Raw genomic sequence first — 14,814 nt, 5'->3', positions numbered from 1 at the left:
ATTAAATCCACGGAGGAAGGCGCTGGAAAGACAGCTCAGCAATTAACAGCGCTAGCTGTGCTTGCTGAGGACCAGTGTTTGGTTCCAAGCACCCATGCAGAGGCTCACATCTGTAACTCCAATTCCAGGCGATCTGACGCCCTCTTCTGGCTTCTTCAAGTACTGCATGTCTGTGGTGCACAGATGTACTTGCAGACAAAACACCCAAACATATAAAATAAAATAAATACATTCTTTTTTTAATTTAGAGAAGAGGCTGAAGAGGAGTGGAAAAAGAATAGCATGGAGGAAGAAGACAAATACATAAGTGGTTACAACAATAAGAGAAAAAACGCGTGCCGAATAATAAATAAGTTCTAAAACGAAGTTGAATAGATATAGAGGGGGGGTGGAGGTGGGGGAGGGGGATTGCCAGAAGAGTCTGGAACACTAAGGTAAAGTCAGAGTCCTACAGAATGTGGTGGGACACAAGAGACAAAAGAAAAGAAAAAGAAACCAAGAGGAAGGAAAAAACTCTAGTCCTCCAATGGGAAAAACAGACTTAGATACAAAAGTAGATGGAGGTATAGAAAAATGACAGCAGGAACATTTTAAAATACAGGAAAGCAAAAGGGCCTGCTAAATATTTTTTTTTTAAACGTGGGGGAAGGATTATGGAGTTAACAAAAAAAAAAAGGTGATCGTCTTCTCGAACACTGGAGACAACTGCAGGTTACATACGGGGTGGGGAGGGGAGGGGGCGGCACGCACAGCTTCTTGTGAACCCATCCTTCCCGTGGTTTACGCTGTTCCGGAGTTTGTGCTGTGCAGGCAGCTGATGTCCATCCGAGTTGTCTTCACAGCAGGCAATTTCCTCCAGAAGCCTCTGCCAGCCACAACTGGCGTCACAGTCTGTGGGCTGGGCAGGCTCTCATCCTCTTGAACCCTGGATCGCGCCCCTTAGGGGGATTGTTATCTTTTGCTGGGGGTTGCAGCTGTGTGTCTACGGACCCTCCTGGGACTCAGACATCTCCAGCTCTCCCAGCTACGAGCAGCTCTGGAGTTTGGCGCACCCATTGACTTCCGGCTTAGAGTTATCCAACTCCAGGGAGGTTCTCAGTTGATGGTGTGTTTCTGGCCACTGAGGGTGAGACTATCTCTCTCTATACCTTTCCTAGGCTAAGCCAGCTTCCTGCTACCTGAGACCTCAGGCTTGTGAGCGAGAGTCAGGCCCTACTGTTCTCTGTCACTACCTCTCTGGGCCTCACCCGGCCGCTGTGTGGGCTGCACTGAGAATCCATGCTTGTTTTCTGAGCTCTGCCCCAGTGGGATCGCTCAGCTTTTTAACAATAGATTATTTCCCAAGATGGTGCCCAGCCGCCGTCCTCAGAGTCACCAGTATGGCCGAGGAGGGGTGCGCAGGGAATTGGAGGATAAGGCCATGGGGGCGGGGTGGGGGTGGGGGAGTCTCTGTATCACCAGTCAGCTGGAGAAGCCACTGTCTCTGTAAAACAAGCAGCTAGTTCGAGGGTGGCGAGGGCTGAGGTCTTGTGCTGCGGGTGGGATGCCCCTCTTTCCTCCCCCTTGCCTTTGGGGAGTTGCTCCTGCGCCCATTCTTGTCCCCTGTCCCCCCAACACATACAGAAGGGGGGCTGCGTCCCTAATGCTGTGTTCATCTCATTCTTTGCAATGTCTTCTTTCTAGGCTCTTCCCCGGTATCTCGTTACTTCTCTGGATTTCCAAAATTCCCCTGCTCCTTTACCAGCACATAAGGAGGCAGTCTCTTACCTAGAAGAAGACCCTATTTGTTATTTTTAAAATTCAGATTTAATTGGATCTCTTGGGTTTTGTTTCTTTTTATTTTTTAAAAAAAATTTTTTTGTAGTCTTTGTTAAATAAAGCAATTCTAACCTGCATAGGTTCCGGGAATTTGGAAAGGAGGTTCCTATGCCCACAATGACTATTCTCCAGGGCTCAGCCTCTCTCCCTAGGGTCTTTGTATTTTCCATCCTGCTTCAAGCTCTTGCTGTAATGACAGGAAAGCTCTCTCAAGCTAACTTGCTCTCTTGCTTCAGACCGCATCCTTCAGGAAAAAAAAGAGAGAGAGAATAAAAACCAAACCCACAAGGAAGCAGCCAAAATTGCTAAGTCACTCTGACCTCAGTCTCGAAGGCACACTAAGCTCCGTTCATTAGATCCTCATTATAAGACTAAATCCTCCACCCTAGCCAGAGCTGTCCTGTTAGCCTGGAACATGCGGTATACGGGGAACTCATGCACAGGAACATAGTCACCTTTTCATATGGCGACAAGTCCTCTCACTATGCTCCTGTTAGCAGAGCTCTTAGGGTAAAAGCCTGGGTGTGGCCAAACCAGGCTAGCTCGGCCCCTCCTCCCATCTGCCAATGAAAGACCCGGTGAGTTTGGCAGAGATCCAGTGGTTTCCCCTCCCACCCAGTTCCCTTCCCAGTCAGTCTTCTGGGTCTCGACGTGAGATTTAGATGTGTTACTAAGCAGTGCTGGTTCACGTGTGGCCCGGCTCATCACTGAATTTTCCCTACACAGCAAGACAGTTCACAAACACTGTTACCCTGTGGATGTGCTCATCCCGAGCATGTAGCTGCTGTCACAGTCTGCAGACGGGTGTGTCCTCAGAAATCTTCGTTCTTAAATTTTAGGGTGACTCAAGAGGCGAAGTCAGTTGAAGTCCTTTATACCTTTAGCCCAAGTACAGATAACAAAATGAAGGCAGCCACACCTGGTCCCAGTCTGTCTGTCGTTAGCTACCTTGTGAGCCCAAGTGAAGGGTCAGCACTTTTTAGGTGCTTTTAAGTGCCTCTGGCACGATGTGGACCTAATCAAAGCCCCTTGCTTATGGCCAAGCAGTAAAACACGAGCCATCCCTTCACGCCTGAGTCACGCTTCTTGGTGTGGTTCTCAGGGAACGAGCCTGCTTGTCTTCATTTACACTGTGGTGGCCAGCTCATCTGAAGGACGTTTCCTACCCCCGAGCCACTACGAAATCTTTCTTCCTTCAGACTCCATCCAAGATGGGCAGTGATTTCTACCTCATTTTCAATCTTGGTCTGTTCCGGGTGTCTTGGTGTTGCAGTACCAGAACTGATCCAAGATTCTGTCACCTCTTTGAGTCTAAGGCCACCGTCTCCACCATCTTCCCTCCCCAAATGGCCCCATGATTTCCACGTGGCGGCTGCGCTGTGAACGTTGGTTGAAGGAGTTGGATTCTCACTCAGTTAACCCAGAGCAGAGCCCAAGAGGCAGTTCCTCCTGGGGTGGGTCACCGGGGATGAGGAAAGATGCTGAGAGAGAATTTCATCTGTCTTTGCCTCCAGGCAAGCTCAGCAACTCCCAGAAAGAAGGATGAAGCTGGTTCTGCTTGCTAAGGAGGGAGGCAAGCAAAGTGAACCCCCAGTTATCCCCCTCCCCCCGCCCCCCCAAGAACGTCTTATGACCTGGCTTGAATGAAGTCACGGTGTCTGTGGCTTTCTTTTCTCTTTGTTTCTTTGTTTCTTTGTTTCTTTGTTTCTTTCTTTGTTTCTTTGTTTCTTTCTTTGTTTCTTTCTTTCTTTCTTTGTTTCTTTCTTTCTTTCTTTCTTTTGTTCTTTCTTGCATTCTTTTTTTTTTTTTTTTGACTGTTATGAGATTAGCTGAGATGGCTGGCAACGCCCCCAGAGGCTTTTTAAAGCAACTGTTTTAAAAATTGAAAACACCACTGGATACGGGAAGCTAATCAAATGTGCTTGGTAGGTGCACTCCTATTTAGCTACATTTCATACCTCCAAGCCCCCAGGACTGGTTAAAAAAAAATAAATTAAAATAAAGATTTTCCCCCGTGCGTCAACATTAAAGGCAAGGCCAGCTGCAGGTTTTCCTACTGGGCATTTATTAGGATCCAGCCTGGCAGTGTGAGGCAGGAGAGGGCACCCCACCTCATCTTTCTTTTCCGGTTCCTTTCATGTCAAGCCATACAAGCCAGTTTCTTATAAAATGGCTTTTCTTTAGCACTTGCCGCCAGATGACAGAACTTTCACTGAACCATCTAAGCGTCGGCGGCAGGATTCGTTGAGGGACCGAGCTCAGCAATAGGCGTAGATAGCAGAGATGGGCAGGTGCACCCGGCACAGGCGGCAGGAAGGGCGCCTGGCCCTGTTTGCTCAAGAAAACCATTTCCACCCTTACCCCTGGCCCCATCACGACCCATCCCAAGACACGCCAAGGCATTTCCCTGCCAAAGAAGCTTATCCCCTGCCTGAGGGACTCTGAGCACACCTGTTCTCAGGTAGCAAGTGTCTGTCCCAGCGATGGCTGAGTGGTTAAGAACACTCATTGCCTTTGCAGAGGACCTGGGTTCTAGCACCCACAGAGTGGCTCACCACCATCTGTTCCGGGGCACGTGATGCCCTCTCACAGACTCAACAGGCACCAGGGGTGCATGTGGTACATATGCCTGGTACATACATGCCGGCCAAACACTATTTATACATATAAATAATTCTAACTTTTTTAAATGCCTGCCTACTTAGAGCTACTTAGAACTCTGATCATGGCCTTGTCTGATCCCTCGACATCTGTCATGATTTTGCATGATTTTTAACAAACTCTCAATCATTTGATTTTTACCAATGGAGACTCCAGTATGGTCCTCCTGACTCCCTCTTACTACGGTTTTTTACTTTTGGTCACTTCCTGTCAACTGGTTGCTTGCTCCGCCTCTGGTCTTTGGTGGACTTTATTTAATCCTGTTTACAATACTCAAGCAGAAAGCTCTTGGATTAAAGGTGTGTGCTAACCTGAGCCACACCACAACTAAAACCAGCTTTTCCCCAGTAAACAGCACAGTCTTGGGGTTCACAGTGTGGTCGAATATCCTGCAACACTGGATTGCCGACATCCATGGCGACCATTTGATATGTCTGAGAAGGTCGGTTCTGGGTCGGCAAGCTTTGACTCTCACGGAGTGAACTCGCCACAGCCCTGTGACCCCAGCTTAGCCCCATGACTGTCGGTCTAGTTCCGTGGTTCCCAACCTTCCTAACACTTCAAGCCTTTAACCCAGTTTCTCACGTTTGTGGTGACCCCCAAGCATAAATTCACTTTCGTTGCTACTCCATAACTCTAATTTTGCTGCTGCTATGAATAGTAACGTAAATACCTGTGTTTTCCGATGCTCTTAGAAGGTTATTTTAGCCCCTGCAGGGGGTCGTGACCCCCAGGTTGAGAACCTGGTGCCCCAGGCTGTCAACCTGATGTTTTAGGAAATTCACTGGATTCTCAGTGTGCGCGGATGTACCTGTGGTCACCATTTCCAGAAAGGATTGGCAGAGGACGGTGATTCGGGGACCGCGCTAATAGAAGAAGCTAGATGAGAGAACAGGTTTGTCCCTGTCATCCCAATACAGTCTGAGTGAGGGAATCTCTCTGCGGCCACTGTCCACTGATTTTTTAATGTAGACTCAATGCCAGTGGTCACAGGGAGCACCCAGTCTTGGGGACGGGTCGTGACTTCCGAGGCATCCAGCGTCCTAGACTGAACAGCCACCTGCCTTTTGTCCCCAAGTCACTCAGCCACTGAAAAGACAGCAGCCCCTCCCCGTAAGCCAACCCGATTCTCCCCGTTTAATAATGCATTGGGCCTGTTGTTCTAATATCTCTGTCCAATACGGCCCTACGAGGCCCAGTTTCCTCATCTACAAATCAAGGAACCTCCTGTTACAGTCTTTCGGTATTATAAACAATATCTGAGAGGACCCATATATAAAGAGAAAGGGTTTCTTCTTTGCTCCATTTTCAAGATTGCTTTGAAGACAAAGCAGAAGAGCATGCTAGAACACAGCCATATACTTTGTAGCTGGAAATCGATGAGGAATAGAAACGGACAGGACCCTAACCCTAACCCTTAACCCTAAACCCTAACCCTAAACCCTAACCCCTAACCCTAACCCCTAACCCCTAACCCTAACCCCTAACCCCTAACCCCTAACCCTTAACCCCTAGTCCCTAACCCCTAACCCTAACTCTATCCCCTAACTCTAACCCTACCCTAACCCTAACCCCTAATCATAACCCTAACCATAATCCTAACCCCTAACCCCTAACCCTAACCCTTAACCCCTAACTCTAACCCCTAACCCCTAACCCCTAACCCTAACCCTAACCCCTAACCCTAACCCCTAGCTCTAACCCCTAACCCTAACCCTAACGCTGTTTCCTGAAGCTCTCCAGCAGGGCCCATTTTCAGCTGCTGCTACCCCCCAGGAACAGCAGGCTGGGGTCTAAGCCCTTAACAATCAGGCGTTTGGAGGACACCCCAGATCAAACTAAAATGGTCCCCAAAGGAGACCATCAAAAATAACGATGCTCTCAGGCTGCTAAGCGGTGCGAGTGAGCTGTGCGTAGAGAGCACTGACCTTTTCAGGTAGTGAACACCACTGAACCCTCGCCGCCTACGGTCCACAGTGCACAGTGCCTGGGATGATGCAGACAGATGGGGGGGGGGTGACAGCTTGGGAACGGTAGCTGGACAGTGAAGAAGAATGTGGCCTCTGAGAACCTGAGCCACCCAGGCTGTCTCCTTTCAGACAGACAGAAGTTCCGGACACACTCCCCTCTGTCTACGCTACATGAAAGCTGTGGGGGACGCGTGCCACCCTGGTCCTCACTCCTGACAATCTGCCCCCCCCCCGGCAGTTCTCGGAGGGAGATCAGGACAGAGTTCCTCCATTTCCCTGTCCCGGGGTTATGCCCTCTCACCTGCTGGACACTTCCAGCAGTGGGTGCCCGCTCAGTAGGGAGTGGCCACAACTTGTCTGGGGGTGTAGAGACAGTGACCCCACCCCTCCACGGTCCCTAAGGGCTGTCTGGTGAACACTCCAGTGACTTCCTCTCATCACGGCTGAAAATCTGGGGAATGGGGCAGGTCTTGGTTTCCCCGTTTTCTATCCCATGATGGTTGCCCAACCCCTGCCTCCAACCCCTGCCTCCAACCCCCTGCCTCCACCCCTGCCTCCAACCCCTGCCTCCCATCCCTTTCTTGCCAACTCCTTTTCCTAGAACATTATAAAATATTTCCTCCCACAGGAGTCTCATTTATTATTCTGCCAAGGGCATTTTTTCCTTCTTCACGCCCCCCTAAAAACTACAGAATTTACTTCCCCTTAGAGATTCCCCTTTAGGCCTCTTTTTAGGGGTCAGCTTCCCACACCCTACAAAGTCCAAAAGAATAAAACCAAATTTCATTGATAAAATCTATAAAGAATTAGCTATGCATAAAAGCATTTTAAAGTCTCAGGAAATGCCAGCCTGGTTTTCATAACGATTGTCACATACAAGAATCTCTAATACACACAGATAAGGATGACACAGGTTGACCACCCTTGATCTCAAAACCCAAAGTCAGAACTGCTCCGAGACCAGAGACCTTTTGAGCATTGACATGGGCACCTGTGGGCAAGTCCACACAGTGAAATTTTGTGTCATATCAAGGGTCTTGCTATGTCACCCCTGATGGTCTCAAACTCCTAACTCCAAGGAATCCACCTGCCTCAGCCTCACAAGGATCAGGAACACATGCATCCACAACTGTCCCTGGTTCAAGCTTGCTATAGTTTATAAGGTGTACTGAACTATAGATTAACTGTATGTTTAAACGTGGATTCCATCCTAAGATATCTCATTACGTACGCACAAGTGGACACAAACGCAGAGCTCTCTGGTCCCAAGCATTTCAGGGAAGAGATGCTCAACTCGGACAACCTTTGACCTTTTGATTTTTCTCTGTCATGACTTGTTTTAAACAATACACTTTCCCCCTACTGTTTGCCATACTGGGGATTGAACTCAGGCCTTGTATCCAGGCACCAGTTTGTCTCGTTTTAAGTTTGCATCCTCTGCCTCACACATAACCCTCACCGATGTCTCTGTATACGTGCAGATGGTTCAGGAGGAAGTTGGAAGAACACACCCAGGCTGCGGCATAGCTCTGTGGTGGAGCTGTGGAAGCACGTGACATTCCACCCATCTCCAGCAGCACAGAACAAAACGACCACCACCAATAAAACCACCCAAGTCAGGAAATTTAATGACTCTGCCCTAGCAACCCACGATCCGTATTCCAAATTACTCCAATCGTCCCAGGTTTTCTGTAGCCATATTATTAGCTCTGCTATATTGTAGGCAGGGACGGCAGTTGAGCCTTGTGCCTTGTGAGAGTGTGGGAACGTGACAGCATACTGTCACCAAGTGCTGCTCACAGTCCACACTTCACAGAGGTTCAAATTGGGAGACCCCAACCTTCCAGGCTGGGCGGTGGTGGCGCAGGCCTTTAATCCCAGCACTCTGGGAGGCAGAGGCAGGCGGATTTCTGAGTTCGAGGCCAGCCTGGTCTACAGAGTGAGTTCCAGGACAGCCAGGGCTGCACAGAGAAACCCTGTCTCGAAAAAAAAACCAAATCCAAAAAACCAAGAAAAAAAAAAAAAAAAAGATCCCAGGACGCTGGGGTTCCATAAGTCATGAAGAAAGCTGAAAAGATTTCCACGGACCATTGTGGGAAGCCAGGGCTCATTCCCACCCACGGGAGTCGTGGGGGGTTCTGAACCACCTCCCAAAGCATTGTGATTGCTCCCCAAATAGAGAAGAGGCAATCCAGGCGCTCATTTAGTAAGGCTGCCCCACCCCCACCGGATGAGCACTGCCTCCCAGGCTCTAACCTGCTTCTCAGAAACCCCAGGAAGCTTTGAAACAGCCCACCAGAGAGCACACCCAGGGCAAGAAAGTAACAACCTCTTGGGAAGTATCCCTAGCTGCTGCTGAACTCAAGTGAACCGGAGGGTCACAGGGGGCACACAGGCATTGTCGCTTGCCCTGAAAGCATGCGGGTAATTCACAGACACTGTCACTTTGTGACTCACTGTGGTATTGTTACATTCACAGCTTGCCACACACATCTTTATTTCCCTGCCCCTACCGTGCATCTCACCAAGTCCGCCATAAGACATCCTCTCTCTGTTAACACCCTTAAGGGTTAGAGGCCACTTGGAATACATCTCTCAAACCAGGATTTTTTTTTTTCAGTCCACACTAATAAAGGAAAATGTATGCTTATGTCCCGCGAGCATACGATGACAGCCTTAATAAGAGAGGATGGGTCAGTGAGCAAAGTCAATTGGTAGAATGTCAGAAGTAATCATTACATTTTGAGAAGAACAGCAAATGACACAGGACCATGGGACCGCTCCACGCGGGAGGGGCAGTCTTCGTGGGAGGGGCAGTCTACGTGGGAGGGGCAGTCTTTGTGGGAGGGGCAGTCTTTGTGGGAGGGGCAGTCTTCGTGGGAGGGGCAATCTTCGTGGGAGGGGCAGTCTTCGTGGGAGGGGCAATCTTCGCGGGAGGGGTAGTCTTTGCTTGGTAAGAAACAGTCCATTCCAGAAAACTGCTTTATGGTATTTTTTTTTACCGTAAATAGAAAAATTTTGGCCATATGTTTCATCTGCGTGTTCGCTTAAATATTTTAACTCATTTGCTGTTGATTTTGCTTTTCCTTTGTCAATACTTTGGGTGTGCGGCATACAAAACAGCCTCAAGGGTTCAGTGATAATACCAACTATGACAGCTGTTCTCAAGTTTCCTAATGCTGCCACCCCTTACCACAGTTCCTCAAATCGTGGTGACCCCTCCCCAACCATACAATCATCATATTGCTACTTTATAACTGTAATTTTGTTACTATTCTGAATTATAAAGTAAATAGCTGATCTGGAACCCATCGGGGTCGCGACCCACAGATTGAGAACCACTGAGCTGTGGCCTTTTAGCCTTTAAATCACAGTAGCTACTTTGTAATGGCCCAGACTGTACCATCTTCTTGCCAGTCAAAATCTTCTACAATTCTCTCCTTTTGTGGGTAGGCTGGACCCAGGGTTTGGAGTTTTGTTTTATTTTGTTTGGGAAGTTTGGTTTTGTCTTATTTTGTTTTTGCTTCACAATATCATCCACCAAAAGGGATACAGTTCGATTAGGGGTAAAAGTTCAATGCCCTCCGACTCACTTGTGTCTTCTCTCCCCCTCCCTTCCCCCTCCCCCTCCCCTCCCCCTCCCCTTCCTCTTCCCCTCCCCTTTTCCCTCCCCCTCCCCCTCTCCCTCTCCCATCTCCTTTTTGCTCTGTCTTTGTAGGCTTACAGGATCAAAGTTTTCCTTCAGGGTAGAGGGCACAGCCCATCAGTAGACTGCTTGCCTAACATGCTTAAAGCCCTGGGTGTCTTCCCCAGCCCTACAAAAACAAAAAACAAAAAAACAGAAAACAGAAAACCAGAAACAAAACAAAAAAAAAACCTACCTTTACCTCCCCTCTATTTTAGAGATTTGACCAGATATGGAAAAGCATTGGAAGGTGTTATACAATTGGGCTAATTTCTCCCCCACCCCCCCAGAAATTTAATCCCTTATTCTGTCAAAGGACCACTAGCAGGCTAAGGAAGATAGGCGGTCAGGCTGTGCTGATTAGCATGTCCGCCATGGTGTGGTGAAGAGAGAGAGACATGCACACCAGTCCTGAGGCTCGAATGCCAGAGCCCAGCCAGATGCTAAAGTGGTAGGCAGTCACCTCGGTCCCTGGGAGGACTAAGCTGCACCGCTTCTCCTCACTCTGCAGGGTACACATTGCCCTGGGAACTTCTGGTGTGCCTCTTTCCTTCCAGGGGTGCTCACTGTGTCAACGGCAGTTGTAAATCTGGCTCAGCAACTCAGAAGGATGATGAGTGGGAAGTTACCAGGTAAGCCAAACAGTAGCCATCCCCACACACTGGCTCCTTGTTCCGGAGCAACGTGTTTCTGTAGTTTCTTTCTAGTATTATTTCTAGATTTAATGATGCATACCAGTGCTGTTGCCTGTATATGTATGTGAACTGCATGTGTGCAGTACCCAAGGAGACCAGAAGAGGGCACCAGATCCCCAGATTTAGAGTATACAAGTGGTTGTTAGCTGTCATCTGGGTGCTAGGAATTGAACCCTGGTCCTCTGCAGGAGCAGCCAATGCCCTTCTTTGCTGAGCCATCTCTGTAACCCTTTCTATTGTTTCTAAAGAAAAGAAAACACTAGTAAGTGACTTTAAGGCACTGAAACCTGTCTAGCTGTCATCAGCCACAATGTAGACTCAAAGGGAGCCATTTACTACAGTATAGACATGGCCATAGTCACCCAGAAAATCAGTATGTCCCCTGAACATTTGCCGTTCTGAGCTAGCATTGCAACCTCTTTTTTTGTTGTTGTTTTTGTTTTTTGTTTGTTTGTTTTGTTTTTCGAGACAGGGTTTCTCTGTGTAGTCCTGGCTGTCCTGGAACTCACTCTCTAGACCAGGCTAGCCTCAAACTCAGAAATTCTCCTGCCTCTGCCTCCCAAGTGCTGGGATTAAAGGTGTGTGCCACCACTGCCCGGTGTGCAACCTCATTTTTTAATTCCACAAGTTCCTTCTTAGTTAAAGAGAAGTGAAGAAAGCCTAGTCCCTCTGATCCACTCCCAGGGGCACGAACTCTCTCTCCGGAAAGTTCCTTCCCAGCAAACTACAGATATACTAGCACAGACCAGCATAGCCTACAGCAGGGATTTTAGCTGTGGCTAAATCAATACAGTTACTAATATCTGTCCAGGAAGCATAAGGTAGAGTCTATAAAAAAATAAAAATTGCAATAAATCCATTGGGACTAACACACCCGCCATGTGGGTGCTGGGATCAAACTTGGGTCCTCCGAAATGTCAGCCAGTGCTCTTAACCACGGAACCTTTCACCAGGCCATGTGTGTGTGTGTGTGTGTGTGTGTGTGTGTGTGTGGTGTGCATGTATAAAGTGTGTGTATGTATATGTATACATATATAATTTTTAGCATAGTCACCCCTTCCCCAAACTACTCCAAGATCCACCCCCTGCCCCATCCTATACCCACTCAGTTCTGTGTTCTCGTTCATGAATTCATCAAGTCTGGTTCGTGCTGTGGTATATACACTCTTGGATGCGTGGTTCTCTGGTGTATGATCAACCTACCAGGGGCCAAGCCCTTAAGGAAAACTGCTCCTTTTTTCTTGGCAGTTATCAATTACCAGTACCCCACCCTCCCCCAGCAAGGGTTGGGACTCCCCTGCTCACCTCCCCACCCTCACCCCCACCCTACCCCCATCCCCACCCCACCCCTGCTCCCCACCCCCACCCTACGCCCACCCCATCCCCCACTCCCCATCCCCACCCTACCCCCACCCCATCCTCCACTCCCCACCCCCACCCTACCCCCACCCCATCCTCCACTCCCCACCCCCACCCCCACTCCCCATCCCCTACCTCATCCCCCACTCCCCTACTCCCCCACCCCACCCCCACTCCCTACCCCCACCCTACCCCCACCCCCTATCCCCACCCCATCCCCCATGTCCATGCTGGGATTCCTCTGGCTTGAGCTTGCACGGGTCTAGTTCGTGACCATGTGAGTCCCTCCTTGCCACTGCCCTCCTGTCCCTTTGTCATCATCCACTGTCTCTGGCTCTTCCATTGTTCCCATCCCTTCCTCCACAGTGGTCCCGAGGCCTTGGGAGGTGGGTGGTGATGTGGACGTCCCATTCAGAGATGAGCACGCCATAGACTCCTATCCTCTGCACCTTGATTAGTCATGGGTCTCTGTGTTAATCGCCATCTACAGCAGAAGGACGCTTTTCTGGGGAGGATGGAAGGAGTCGCTAATCTACAGCTATAAGGATAAGTCATTCAAGGCAACACATGGAGAGCTGGCTCTGCACCTCCCCTGGGCAGCACAGTCCAGCTGGCTCTGGTGACACGAGGGAGGGAGAGCTGGTGTGCTGACCAACTCAGCTACCACCCAGCCCCAGATCCAGGGCTCTGAGTTGCCCTCCCCCACAACATCGATCCCATCTAGGAAGTGCTGCAGATCCAAGGCTGTAGGAACACCATGGCAACAACAGGTTATCTGAGAGGAGTCCCTGTGAGGATCCAGCATTAATAGATTGGCAGAAGCCAGAGACCTCGAACCGGACCAAATGACTCATTACAATGCATATTTGCAAGTAAAGATGTGTGGACCAAGGTGTGTACTGGGGAACTCACTGGGACACACTACGGCTTCCATGACAAGATTTGTTTGTTTTTTTTTTAATTTTCTTTTCAGGGGGAGGTTGCAAGGGTGGAGGCTGGATAGAAAAAGACAGAAGATGGGTGGGATTGGGGTGCATGATGTGAAATCCACAAAGATTCAATAATAAGTTAAAAATAAGTTACTGCTGATAAAATCTACATATTCAACAGTCATACTAACTGCTAAATGATTGTCTGGCTAGGAGGGCATATGGCCCTCTCTCTCTCTCTCTCTCTCTCTCTCTCTCTCTCTGTGTGTGTGTGTGTGTGTGTGTGTGTGTGTGTGTGTGTGAGAGAGAGAGAGAGAGAGAGAGAGAAAGAGAGAGAGAGAGAAGACAGGGTTTCCCTATATAACAGCCCTAGCTGCCCTGAGACTCATTCTGGCTGGTTTCAAACTCAGGGATGTGTCTGCCTCTGCCCCTGCCTCTGCCCCAGCCCCTGCCCCTGTCTCCGCCTCCTGAGTCCTGGGAATAAAAGTGTGTGCCACTTCTTTGTGGTACTTTTTCTTCTTTGTTATCAAACACGGTGGCCCCCATCTTACCTGCTACATCGTATACTCTCATAATCAAGCAAAATCAAAAGCACAGACCGGTCCAATGGAACAGGGCCCCTTGCACCGTTCCCCTCTCCGCGACTGTGACAGCTGGCAGAAGAGGACTTCCTGTGACAGCAGGGTAGTCAAGGACCAGGGCTCAGAAACAGTCATTGCTGTAGGAAGAATGCAGATTATCAGCAGTTGGGACCTTGAAGAGGAGGGGGAGAAGAAGGCAATTTCTGTGGACCTGGAGCCCCAAGAAGGAGGCGCATGCTAGACATGACACCTCAGCGATGCGGGCTGGGATGGCATTGGAGATGGGGCACACACACAGCCTGGGAAAGTGGAGACTAGCACAGACTCGTGACAAGGGTGTTTACTGACTCCAGCCAGGGAATCGTCCATGCCACTGGCAGTGGAGGTGCACAGGAAGGGTGCACAGAGGCTCTGTGGCTCTGTCTCTCAGACAGCACCTTCTGATGCATTTCACAACACTAGCAACCAGTGGGAACAGCAGGATGTGGTCCCGGAGCTGCGCTAAGCTCGTCTGTGTGTGCCAGACATGAGTGGCTTTCTGTCTAGCTCAGACCTTTCGAACCTTGGGTTGGTTGGAAGCCTCGGCCTCCTCATCTGAAGGACGGTAATGGGTGTAGCCAGCTGGTTTGCTACAGAGACTGAGAAGAAGTCACAGTGAGTGGTAAGTTCCTAGCACAAAGGGCTTTGTGCTGGCTGGTGTTGTGTGTCAACTTGACACAAGCTGGAGTGATCACAGAGAAAGGAGCTTCAGGTGAGGAAGTGCCTTCATGAGATCCAGCTGTGGGGCATTTTCTCAATTAGTGATCAAGGGGTGAGGGTCCCTTGTGGGTGTGGCCATCCCTGGGCTGGTAGTCTTGGGTTCTATAAGAGAGCAGGCTGAGCAAGCCAGGGGAAGCAAGCCAGTAAGAAACATCCCTCCATGGCCTCTGCATCAGCTCCTGCTTCCTGACCTGCTTGAGTTCCAGTCCTGACTTCCTTTAGTGATGAACAGAAGTGTGAAAGTGTAAGCTCAATAAACCCTTTCCTCCCCAACTTGCTTCTTGGTCATGATGTTTGTGCAGGAATAGAACCTAAGACAGGCATACATGGTCCACAGACATCGTGGATGCTGTCACC

This window comes from Apodemus sylvaticus, chromosome 22, assembly GCF_947179515.1.
Source record: "Apodemus sylvaticus chromosome 22, mApoSyl1.1, whole genome shotgun sequence".
NCBI lineage: Eukaryota > Metazoa > Chordata > Mammalia > Rodentia > Muridae > Apodemus > Apodemus sylvaticus.
Note: the sequence above shows the minus strand (reverse complement) of the source record.